The sequence below is a fragment of the Lichenostomus cassidix genome, chromosome Z, assembly GCF_008360975.1.
Source record: "Lichenostomus cassidix isolate B80296 chromosome Z, HeHo_3.0, whole genome shotgun sequence".
NCBI lineage: Eukaryota > Metazoa > Chordata > Aves > Passeriformes > Meliphagidae > Lichenostomus > Lichenostomus cassidix.
Window position 1 is genome coordinate 69938206 of NC_139511.1, and position 13042 is coordinate 69951247.

Here is a 13042-nt window from a genome sequence, read left to right on the forward strand (position 1 = left end):
GCCATGGCTCATTATTCAGTCCAGATAATGGACAATTCATACAAACTTTAGCTATTTAAATCTCAGTTTCTGAAACCAACCAGACTCTCCAATTCCCTCTGCAGATCCAGCTTTGCCTTGGCTACATCTGTCCACAACTGTTCTCTGGATGGACTTTTCCATACATATGAAATCCTTTCCTAGTAACAAATATATGCAGCTGTAGCTGTTTCAAGCTGTTTTCTGTGTAATAGTCCCAGCAGCTGTTTTCACTTCAGTGGTCTCCTGTTGAGCTGTTATTTAAAAAAGTTGTTCTCCTGTTTCTTATCTTCATTCATTAGACCTGTCCTTTTCAGAATCAAGTTTTAAATTTTTCTTTTCTCTTGCCCGCTATTTGACACTCCTGTGGAACATGTTGTGTTTACCCTGAATTCCTCTATAGCCATTGCCATGATATGTTTACTAGTGATGCTTAAGCTATTGTTTGAGGAACAACTAGAAAGCAGAGAATGACCACAAAACCCATTTTTTGTGGGGCTCTAGGATTTACAGTTATGGTCAGATTTCCTTGCACTACAGGTTTCTTCATTATGTCTTATAGCTCATCATCAAAATCCCAACTTTTTGTGCAGAATAATGGGAGATAGTAGGTGATACATATATTTCAAGATTCAGAAATGTAGGTCACATTCATAACTGGAAACTGGATGTCTCACTGTTTGAAATCTGGGCCTATCTCTTGTGCTGCAAAGCCTTTAGGAATAGTGATGCTCTCTCCACATTACTGAACTTTATAATTGGCTTGGTTTTATTTGCACCCTCAAAATAAACCATCAATAAAAGGAACATATTTGTTTTTCAGGACCCTTAAAAGTGAAAAGAATCACATTGATTTAATGTCCCAGCCCTTCTCATTAGGGCCTCCATGAAGTTTGGGTATCTTTCCTAATCAATGAACTTATAGGGGAAATCTGTGTCAATGCCTGCCTGCTTCTTGCAAACATAATCAGAAAAAGCCAGCAGCCATTCTCAGGGGATAAATTAGTCCAATCATACCTTAACATATGGCCACTTCACCTTCCTCCAGCACATCTATTTCCACAGGAAAAAAAAAAAAAAATGGAGTGTGTATGGTTCCATAGCTAATAAGAGAACTGCCCTCTTTCAGTGTGCTGTCTAAGCACACTTGAAAAATTTTAAAGAGTTAGTAAGCCTCACACAAAGCCATGGCTGAGCTGAATGCTGTCTCTGCAGCTCCTCAGTGTGTTATGGATCCATGTAATGTGATCCCAGACTGCATTATGCTGGTACCTGGGCCAGTGACAGGGCATGGGTCCTGTTCTTTGCTTTCATAACCTTTGAGGTGAATTTAGGGAAGCTTCTTGCCCTCATCTGGCAACTTCTTTCAGCAGCAGGCCAGCAAATCTACATAAGGTCTTCAAGGTCTCAAATGGCATATGATTATTTTACAGTTAAGCAAACTGACGCTGAGTGACTTGCCAAATGTCAGAAAAAGAAGTGTTTATAGGACTCACGAGACCTTACTCCCAGTAGGGAGGTCTCCCTGTTAATGACACTCCTTTCCTTGGCAATTCTTCATGATGTTGGTATGATTCATCCACCACCTGCTGTACAATATAGCTAAGCATGACATCTTGCAGCAAGATTTACTCCTAGGTGCTGCATGCTGGTGACAGTTTGTAATTAAGGGGCCTGCTTTTTTCTTCTGTTTCTCCCCTAAAATGAATTATTTCATTCCACAGACGTTAATGATTTTCATTTGCTCTTAATTAGATAATTAAACTATGAGTTCAGATCACAACATGCTGCATTAATGATATCCATTTAATCAAAATGTCCGTTTGTTTTCATTATATTATTTTTAGTAAGAGATATTTAAAGAAATTTTATGTTAGTTTATATTTAATTCCTCTTGTCCTTTTGTTATTTGTTGTGTATAGATGTAAACCCCAGAAAATGTTAAGATGACAGCGATAATAATAACAACTACTACTACTTTATTTTTAGATAACAAATCCACGATATGTAAGTTTACTGGCACTATACTCTCATAACAGAAATTACATGATCATATATTCAACATTTTTGTAAGTTTGTAGTGATTACAGTCCATCTAGTATGGATATCACGTTTCAGAATTAAGGAAGATCCTTGCGAGCTGCATGTTCTTTGTAGACACTGAGAAAGAAAAGTAACTAAAAAAACCTGGTCATCTTCTAAAATCCTGTTTCATATATCCGCAAAATAATTTTCACTAAAAAGAAAAGCTGGACTCTAAGACACTACTGATTTTGTCTTCCTTGTTTCCCATGAAGTTTTAATTGCCTTCAGATGTTTAACTCAAGACAGAAACAATGGAAGTCATGTTATTGTCCATGTACTGTAAAAGTTTTATTTTTCCCTTACATTTTTTTAGGATTATTTTCCTTTTATTTTTTTTTCCATTCTTATAATGCAGGAGAGCAGAATTAATACTTAATTTTTCAAAATAAAAAACTGCAAATGATGAACCAAATCACGTAGCATGTTAAAACCACAGTGAAAATGAATGGCTACCTGTCCTGTGAGTTTCTTTTAAAAGACCTCCCTGGCCTTGCCAGAAATTTGGCAGATAATCATCCTTTAACATGACAACTCCATTAATGAATGCCCTGGCTCTTTCACTTGCTGACTCATAGCAGGATGTCTCTCTTAATGGAATACCGACTGCATCAGCCCTTTTTCTGCTGTTACAATAGATTGAGAAGTTTTCTACAAAATCAGGCTGTGAATCAAATTAGTGGCAACACTAAAACTCCTTGGTGAAAACAAAAATGGAGTCACTCAGCACGAGCATTTAAGTGGGAACCTGAATATTTTTGGATCCCTGTAAGAAAACATGAGTTTTTCAAGACCATACAAATAAGATTGTTGATACAATTATCCTATGAATCCTTGGTATGATCATGCAGGAATTGGACTGCAATGATCCCTGTGAGTCCCTTCCAGCTCAGGATATTCAATGATTCTATGAAACCAAACTTGAATAAATACGCCACTGCAACTCACTGATGCAAGATTAGCGTAGAAAAATGTTGTTCAAACTAAGGTGGTAAAAGTAAAAATATAAGGGAGGATTGAGAGTTTGGGCAAAGCTTATTGCCTTCTTATGGGAGGGAGGGAGGGAGGGAGGGAGGGAGGGAGGGAGGGAGGGAGGAAGGAAGGAAGGAAGGAAGGAAGGAAGGAAGGAAGGAAGGAAGGAAGGAAGGAAGGAAGGAAGGAAGGAAGGAAGGAAGGAAGGAAGGAAGGAAGGAAGGAAGGAAGGAAGGAAGGAAGGAAGGAAGGAAGGAAGGAAGTTTTTTCTCTCCTGTTTGAATTTTGATAGTTGGTTATACACCTCCTGCCATTTCAGTGGCAGTCTCAGCTTAGGCAGAGAAATAGACCTCTTAGCTAAATAGGAGATCATATATTGTTTCAATACCTTTTTATAAATTTAATTAGAAACAAGGTTTAATGAATAATAAAGATTTCAAAGAAATATGAAAATAAATTTGTGGTTGGATTTACGCTGTTACTGGGGGTGAGAAAAGCATATTTTCTTCTGTTTTGATTTTTAGCATGGTTTAAATACATATGGCTTCAATACTCTTCTGCCAGTCTCACAGCACAGTCTGGTCTTGCCACTTTACAGAATCTAACATGACAGTGTCATTGCTAAGAAAGCTGGGTTTATTGTATTGAAAAATAGAATTAATTGATAAATAAATAAACATGGGTCATCATATCTTTTGTAGATCTTAGACTTTTAGCTGCATTCATTTGCACATGCACCCACTTAACAATCTTGCTGGGCTGGAGTGGTGTGGGGCACAAAAAATCATTTGAAATAGCTCTGTGCTGAAGGGGTGGCTAATTGTAACTCCATGCTGCCCTTACTGCATGCTGCCATTTATGATTCGTGCTGCCAAGAGCTTTCAGAGGCCAGCTTAGAGGCTTTTCATAAATCTTACATATTTTATAAAGCACAGAGCAAAACACTTTGGGAACGGATAGGACTGTTGGCAAATTGAAAAAATAGCTGCACATTTTGATCCAAATACCAAGATTTGCTAATGTGTTTAGAAAACTGACAATTTCAGTCTTAATCCTATTCAATCCAGTGCCTTGTAATTATGCACAACTAAGCAGTCATAATTTACGAAGCAGTAGAAGAACATCCAGACTGAAGCTTTGCATCTGGCATCAGGCTATGGGGACAGGAACAGTGGTGGGGGCGGCCTCTGAAAGCCATCCTGCTACTTGCCAATCTTATTTAAATTTTATTGCTGCCCAAATTGGAAAGATTACATGGTAATTAGCAGTTTCCCCACCAGTATAGATTCTGCCTCTCCAAACAATCTTTGATAATGATCCTGTCCCTCCTCCCCGACAACTTCAGGGAAATTTCAGAGCCAAATATTAAACAGGCAGTTATGAAATTGTGCTCAACCACCTGTTCCCTTGACCCGTGGCCGACCCACTCAACAAAGGACTGTATATCTCAATTAGGCCAGGTGATCCCATAGATTGCCATTTGATAATTAGCACACTCCCCCCTTCTTTCAAGCTTGTGCAAGGCTTTCCTCAGGAAGATGTCTTCTCTGAATACAGAAGGGGAAGTCAAAATGATACCCTGTCAAAAACTTAGCTAAAAACTTGAGTTGTGTGTTTGCAGAGTGATAAGGGAGAGATGAAACCATGGATAAGAACATAAGATCAGCTAGAGTGTGTCATACAAAAGGCTCCTCTAATACAATATCCTGTCTTTGGCCAAAAATAGATGTCCAGTAATGAGTATAAGATCAGGGTTAGTGTATGTGATATTTTTCTTGCTACATCCTGAGCCTGCAATAATTGCAGCTCAGGGTTTTTTGATCTGGAGATGGGTTCTACTGATGTAATTATCCTCAATGACCTTGTCCAGTCTCCCCTTGAAACCATACAGATATTCAGATTTGACAAGATCCTGTGGCATGGAGCTCCATTACTTAATTAATGCAGAAAAACGGACTAGAGAGTGATCATTCATTATTTCTCAGAATACAAGAACAAGAGAAATTTTCAGGCAAAGGTTAAAAGCAAAAGGACTAGTTTTTTCAAATGAGGACTGAGGAAGTGGTTGCTGCTATACATCATGGAAAATGAAAGTACCAACATATTCAAAAATATGTTGTCATAATGGATGCATCTAACCATGGCTATTAATTATTGTGGATTTAAGTATCATTTTAAGCTCTGTGAGACCAGTCATTATAAGAAGATGGAAGGTTATTTAGGGAGTTGAAATGTCATGACATCTGAGAATGACAGAATTTTTAGTGTTGGAAGGGACTTTAAATATCATCTTGTTCCAACCCCACTGCCACTAGACCAGGTTGCTCCAAGCCCTGTTCAGGCTGTGCTTGAGCACAGCCAAGTCTGGGGCATCCACAGCTTCTCTGGGTAGATATGTCCCATTATAGACATACCTTGTGCACACACAAGCCCTTTATAAATCTACCGGCAGACAGTGTGGAGGCAACATGCAAATAGCTCTTGTTGTCTTATAGAGATTTTAGCTGTATAATCTAATTAATCCTGAACTTCCTTCACATCTTGTGTGGAAGGGAAAAATGAATGCAGTGACTGTGATCACAGGAAATGCAAAGGAGGAAGGACTGTGAAGTGGATATGTAGATTTAGGTTAATATGTTTGTCCTTTACCAACCTCTATGAAAGCCACAATTATTAAAACAACTTGTTGCCTTACAGACCCTTTAAACTGTTTGAAGAGGAGACAGTTATGGGACAAAACTGTCAGAGAAGCAGTATAGAATAAAAAAGTGAAAGACAGCAAAAAATATTAAAAAAATTACCTCAAGGAACGAAAAATATGTGGAAGGATTAGACAGAAAATCAAGGCAGACAGGATAAAAGTAATACTGGTGAAAGAAAGAGAGAGATGAAGGATCATTTCAAAAAAGAGGATACAGAGGAACAAGTGGAAGCAAACGGAACAGTGAAACAGCTGAGGACAAAAAAAAGTGAAACAATATGACCTCCAGAAGTCATGTCTAACCTTAAATATTCCATAATTCCATGAATAAAAATATCTCCACATTATATTTTAAATAATTTTGCTTATCGTCATAGCTGTGGATATGTTGGTGGAAAAAAATTGTAACGTATTTTGTCGTCTACAGTTTCAAAGTTCTCTAAAAAGTTGCAGGAATTTCCCTTAACTACAATACAAAGCATACAAAGGCATAATTTTCCTTGAAAGACTGAAATGTACACCAAAACAACCCTGTGTTGATATGCAGATATTGTCATTTCTTAACTAGGCTATAAATTAATTGCCATGATTTGAAGAAAATTGCTAGTCTATGTGTTAAAATCCCATTAAAATACTGATGTGAGAGCTTTATTGCCCTCTGCAATCAATGCTACTAATTCTTTGAGTATTTTTACATACACAATTGCAGTTTCAGCTCTACAGTCTCGAGTGTGTATTTGGAGACTGCTAATGGAAAAATAAAACATGAGAACTGTTTTCCATTTCTGCAACTCTTGGGATTCATTGTGATAAGACAGACCAGAGTGAGAGACTTCTTCTTCCCTTACCAAACATCACAGGAGCACACAGGTATTTTGTGCTTTCTGCATTTTCAATAAGTTTCCTCAAACAATGCAGATCACTAAGGAAAAAGATGATTAAAAAGATAATTGTGCAAAGGAACGGAAAACAACCCTTTGCAAATGTTACCCAGTCAAAATGCAAACACAATGTACAAAATTCCTAAATTTCTTCTAGGTATATCTGTAAGAAATGGTTTTGGAGAAATGAATTTTTTATTAGAATCATCTGTTTGGCTACATCTGTCTTCTACCCAGAAATGTAGTCTGGTCAAAAAAAGAAATAAAAAAGAAAAACCAACATTTTTCTGGGTACAAAAGTCCTGGAAAAATAAAAAATAACCAGTATGGTTGTGAAAATCTTCTGTTTCATCTTGTTTCTTCTTCCTCAAGCAAGTACAGATCTGTTTGTACAACACTAGAAAGGGAATAGAGAAAAAGTTTTCAGGAAGTACAAGACAACCTCTTCTTGTTTTCCTGGAAAGCTGGAATAAAGTACAGAGAAGACCTGCCCTTCATGGAGGTGTATGTGGCTGTATCTATTCCGGTAAATTAAACATAGGGTAATTTAGACTCCAAGAGAGCCCCAATCCTAAATTCTTCCTCAGATTAGAAATTAGATCATCCTGGTGAGGTGTGTATAATTTTTAATATAGGTAGATTTTTACCTTTCATATAATTACCTTGCCTTTTGTCTCTGTGCATTAAAGGCATACATGGTTGGTAATATATCTGACAGTAAGATTGTCACAGAGTGCCATATCCATTACAACCTCTTACCCTTAAAAAATGAGGTGTCTCTTTCTGAAATGTTTTTGGAAGTCCTTAGCTGGTGCTGTGGTCAGGAATTCTTTGGGAGAGTGACAAAAGGTTTGTTCCATTCTTTGTGTAGACCACTGTAAAACTTTTTCACTATAACTGAGTTCCAATATCCAAGAATCCTTCTTGGGACTGTTGAACTAGCCAGTGTCAACCAACATCCTGGGAGGAGACCACAATAAATGATCCCAAACCTAAGGACTGGGAGAAGAGTAGAATCATTGAAGTTCCAAAACCTCCTTCAGGATGGAAGCCTCCAGGAGCAAACTGGTCTCCTCTTTGCCAATGTATTGTTTGTTTCTCACAAGTGGACTTCATCTTTTTTGTTTAGATTTCAGAATGACTTTTAATCGTCTTTCTGTATTAAAGCAGTTAATGTATATGAGATTTGCTTGGAAGTCTAGAACTAGAGTTCTACTTCATTATATGCACCAGTCCAGTGCTCCTGAATATTTCATCCATAATTTGAGGAATCTGTAAAGAAATGTTCTCATATGTTCACAAATGTTCTCATATGTCAGAGAGGTTGCCCATCACTCCCTTATTTTCTGTCTCCAAAGTTAAAAGCATCAGCCCGCAAAAATACAATTTTCTCTATCAAAAGGGACTTTTTTTCTTTTTTTTTTTTAAATTCATTTACCCTTTTATTCATTCAGTCTGCTGTTTTCAGACCCTTCTGGTTTGCTTTCAATTAAAATTAAAACCTCACTGTCATTTCTTATCCCTTTATTCTACTTTCTTTCAGCTCTGCTTGTTTGTGTGATCAAAATAACAGCCTACCAAGCAAAAATGGACAGTGATAGCAATTCCCTGTGGTTAGTGCAAACAATTAATTGCCTTTAAATACCCATACATATTAATATCCTTGGGACCTCAAGGAAGGAAATTGTGAAATAAAATCCTCAGTCTTCTTTTGCTTGGAAAGCAAAACTGATGGATCAGGTACTCATCTGGTGTGAATGGACATAGTCACAGGATCATGTTGGGAATTCACAGATACATTTTAGGTGGCTGGGGTGAGTCACTTCCTTCCTAAAGTTTACAAAGGTATGTTTCACCATCTAAATTTAAATGTATTTTCTTGCAGTGATGATGGATGGTTATCATCAGCAGAAAAATCAATTTCTATGTAAAATGCATGTAAAATAGACCACACAATTAGTAGGAAATTGCCAGTCAGTTAAATTGTCTAATTTACCCATGGTTTTTCCTGGAGGGCGTGGGGAATAAATAAATAAATAAATGCCTAAGGAAAAAGCCATTATAAAAGTGCTTGTTACTTACCATTGGGTCTTTGGATACTTTAATCTCTGTGGCCATAGATCATAAAGAACATGACTCCTGAGGAACAGTCAAGGAAGTTCCTGGTGGGTAAATAACTGCTGCAGACTTTTCATACAGCACACAGAAATGTGTGGCCTGAATGTCTCTAAATTGCCTCAAAAGTTCTCTTGTGACACTAAAGAAGAGCAAGAAGTGCCTGACATTTGGAGAGTGCAGGATCAAAGGTAACCCTGTGACATTCTGAAACCTGGCTTTGTTTTTCATGTCAGTTGAACAAAATCTGCCTTGTTAGAGAAACGTATGAGGATTCATTCCAATAAAAGGAATCAGCATGTTATGTTTGATTTTCACAGGACTTCTAAATAGAAAGACCTTACATTTCCATGTTAAAATTTGACACAAAGAAAAAGAAGCAAATGCAACTAAAACCAGTTAACAGAAGCTTCTTGTCTCTCAAGCATCATTGCAAGTTACGACTGTATCACTTCAAGTGGCTGTTTTTCTGGCTCCTGGAGTGATAATATTTTGGTGTAACTTCACTGAAGTTAGACCAGTTGTTGGCTGAAAATGTACAGCAATTTATTTTTTATTTGCATCTCTCAAAACCTTCTTATCTCTCACAATAAAAACTGGGCTGCAAGAGGCATAGTGTGTTCGTCCAAGACTGCTGTAGCCATTTAGTCTGACTTTTCATGACACAGTTTTTGTTGAAAGGAAAGTATCTGATGATACTGAGTACATTTTATTTACTGAACAAAGGAAGGAGACATATTGTCTCCCAATCATCTGCTCTCAATTGCAGAAGGCATAGAACTGAGAGACCTTCAGATGGAAGTTGCTGTGGAAAAGCACAGATCATGTCTTTATGAAGAACAATTAATATAAGATAGGAATCAGCAAAATTTGTCAAGTGTTTTTCTAACCCTAAATGCCCTCAAAGACTCAAGTACCAACTAAATGAAGGCTAAGGTGTGAGAGTCAAACACATCATATTAGAAAGATGCCAGAATCCTAATGAAACTTCTGCTTCTGTAGCAGTCTAAAGAAGATTTACTCTGACTTGAAACTCATATCATAAGCCTGTTTCCATCTGAGGGAAAGCATAACCAACAGATTACATAATCAAGAATAAAACTCCTTAAGAAAGTGGAAAACTTCAATAAATCACAGAGTCACTCCTCCACTTGTGTCTGATAACTCAATACCTGTTATCTTTACTTCACCAAATAATCATAAAGGCCACTTGGCTTCCAATTGCTTTTAAATCTTGAGCATTTGCTCTGTGGGAAAATCTGTGCTATGCAGGCATTTGAGTGACACTTTTCACCCAAATTCTCTCCCCATTTTCAGTCCAAGATGGTGTTGGTAGATGCCTGGGTAGCACAAGGGACTTCTGATGAAGGCTTTTCACGGGCAGAGAGATTTCCTGTTTTCACTTGTTGAAACCAAGTCTGGATTCCAAATCAAAAAAGTATGGTATGATTGTTATCAGTTTAATAGAATCAAGATGAAAGTTAATGTGACAATCTCAGTCCCCTTCTCAGAAACTAGGAACATAACCCACAGCTGGCTCTCAGCCCTGTGTGACTCCTTTTTGGAAGTCCCAGCATTCAGACAAAGGATTTGGAAATGGGTTTGGTATAAGAATTTAGTTAGCATATTAATTAAACCACTAATATTTTATCCTACATGGTTAAAAAGTGTCCATCTTTCTTTAAACACCCACCTGAAACTGGAAAAAAAAAGCCAACCACAAACCCTCACTTTTCTCCCTGAGGCTTTTTTTTGCCTTTTGTCGGTAGGATTTCGAAAGCATGGAGGAGTAAATTTATCCAAGACTGCAGGTATTTGAAATATATGCTGAATCACTGTTTGTAATTATAGAAATAGAATAACTAACATACAATCTCCAGGTAAGATAGATACATTTCATATTTTCTGATCAGAAATGCAGCTAATGCACTTGGAATTAGTCTATTAAAGCTACTTTGCAAATTCTCCTGATATCACTTCACAGTATTTCCCCTTAAATCTCTATCTTTCTAAAGAACATTTCAATATTGGGTCAGATTATGAATATTAAAGTCTCTGCAAAACCCACGCTAATTTTAAACTACAGGCACTGTGAATTGCAAATGACCTGAGCTCCTTAAGCCTCATAGTGTATGTGACTCATCCAGAGGCTTCCAAAAAATCAGGTCATGAAATTTTCTGTGCTCACAACTCAAGACCCTGAAATACCAAGTCAGTGTTTTGATTCTACGTGCTTTCTTTTCAGATGTAATTTAAAAATTGTATTTATGGCCTGAGAAAGACCTATTATCAGAGACCCACAGTGCCACAGAGACCAGAGATTTCTAGCACCAGGTGGGGTTTCCCAGGCACCACAATTCCCCACTTTGAGCATAACTGCAGCTGTTCTTCTGTGCTGGGTCACCCCAAAGTGTCATACTATCATTTCTCACTACTGGGCAATGATTCTCAAGAATTCCATTGTGAGGAATCAGGTTGGACATATCAGACAATGCCAGTGGAAGTCTGCATTTTGCAGAAGAATTAATTGTTCATGAAGATTAAACTAATCTTCCTGACATACATCAGTTTTTTGTTATCAGAAACTAGATAAATTGTCCAGTCACAGTTACATATACATGTGCCCCAAACATATCAACTGAAATATGCAAATTTTGATTGAAGATAACCATAGATCACAAAAAAAATCCTTTTGCAATCCCACCTTTCCTAATTTTCCTTTTCCTTAATGTAGAAGCAGTTACTGTTTTTCATCAGAGTGCAATGTCAGATTTTGAGGCTCAAATAAAGATACAAATAATATATCAATGTAGCAAGACCTGGACTTTTGGCCTAGAGAGCTGTTTGATTACTCAACTGTACAAGATGACAGAGACCAGAGAAAATAGAAAAAAAATGCCCACAATTCACTTTTTGATTGTTTTCCCCACTGTGTTTGCCAGCAATCTGTGGACTGACACAGAATACCTGGTTAAACCTGGGGAAAGTTGTCCAGCTTTACCTGGAAGCCCTTCAAGCCCTAATTTTTTTTGAAAGAATGATTTATCTGCTCTAAAAATCTTCTTTATTATCAGTTTTCTTGTACTCAGGAGTTTCCCACTTCTCTCTATAATTCGTAAAGGGGTTATGAGGCTGGCAGCTGAGAGACAGGGATATCACTTACCAATTACTGTCAGAGGCAAAACAGACTACAATTCAGAGAGTTAACATAATTTTTTGCCAATTAATATAAATATTTGATTACTGATTTGGGTATTGGGAAACAAAACATAATTTAAAAAAATACAAAAAAGCGACTACTATTAAAACACTTAGGAAAAACTTTTTTTCTACCCATCTTTCCTAGACTCAACTTCACCTTTTCCCACTACATTCCTTTCCTCCCACCCTGCCATCAGAGCAGGTAAAATTTGGTCCCTTCAGAAAGGACACAAGCAGTGCAGGTGGGGTGGTTAGCCAGCACACAGCAATTTCTCTCCACTGGTCTTTCCTCCCCATGATTTTCCACAGTGTGCCTCCCAAGAGCTGCAGGGCACATCTGCTCCACCTTGCAGCACCTCCTCCTCTAATCGTGGTGTTCTCCCTGCTGTCTCTCACACTTTTCCCCTTCCTGCTGTGTTTTATGTGCTTTCCCAAATGTGCTTTCACAGAGGCACAACAAACTCAGCCGATGGTTTTTAGCCCAGCCCATGATCTCTTCTCACACAGGACACCACTGCAGCCCCTCAAACCTTGAAATGTGCTCCCACTACAAAAGGAAACCTACTTAGTGAAAATAAATTAAAAAGAAAGCTTTATGGTGTTTAAATTAGTGCAAATCTTTTCCCTCTCTTACATTTATGAGCTACAGCTTTACTTGATAAAGATTTGGTTTTTTATACCTAAGCACCCATGGATATCCAGAAAGGCTAAATGAGTACCCCAAATCCAATGTTCTTGCAACAGATCCTTAAATCTTTTTGATCAAAATGAACACAGAGGGAGAAGGTGGCTGTTTCATGGTTGGAAGTACCTGTGGCTACCTTTGGAACAGGGCTTTTGCTGGTGGCCTAATGTGTAGCCCACAGACCTTTCCTCCTGGGCTATAAACATTTTGTGTTAGCTTTAATTAACCCTTTCTTTGTTTAACCAGCTCAACAAACAAAAGGTCCTAAGTCTATTACAATTAGTTGGCCTTTTGCATGGCAGCACCTTTCCTAGGATCTCTATTAACATTTAAATGAAGAAAGGTCAACTGCACACATTACAGCTCAATTGTGTAAAACCAGGCAAA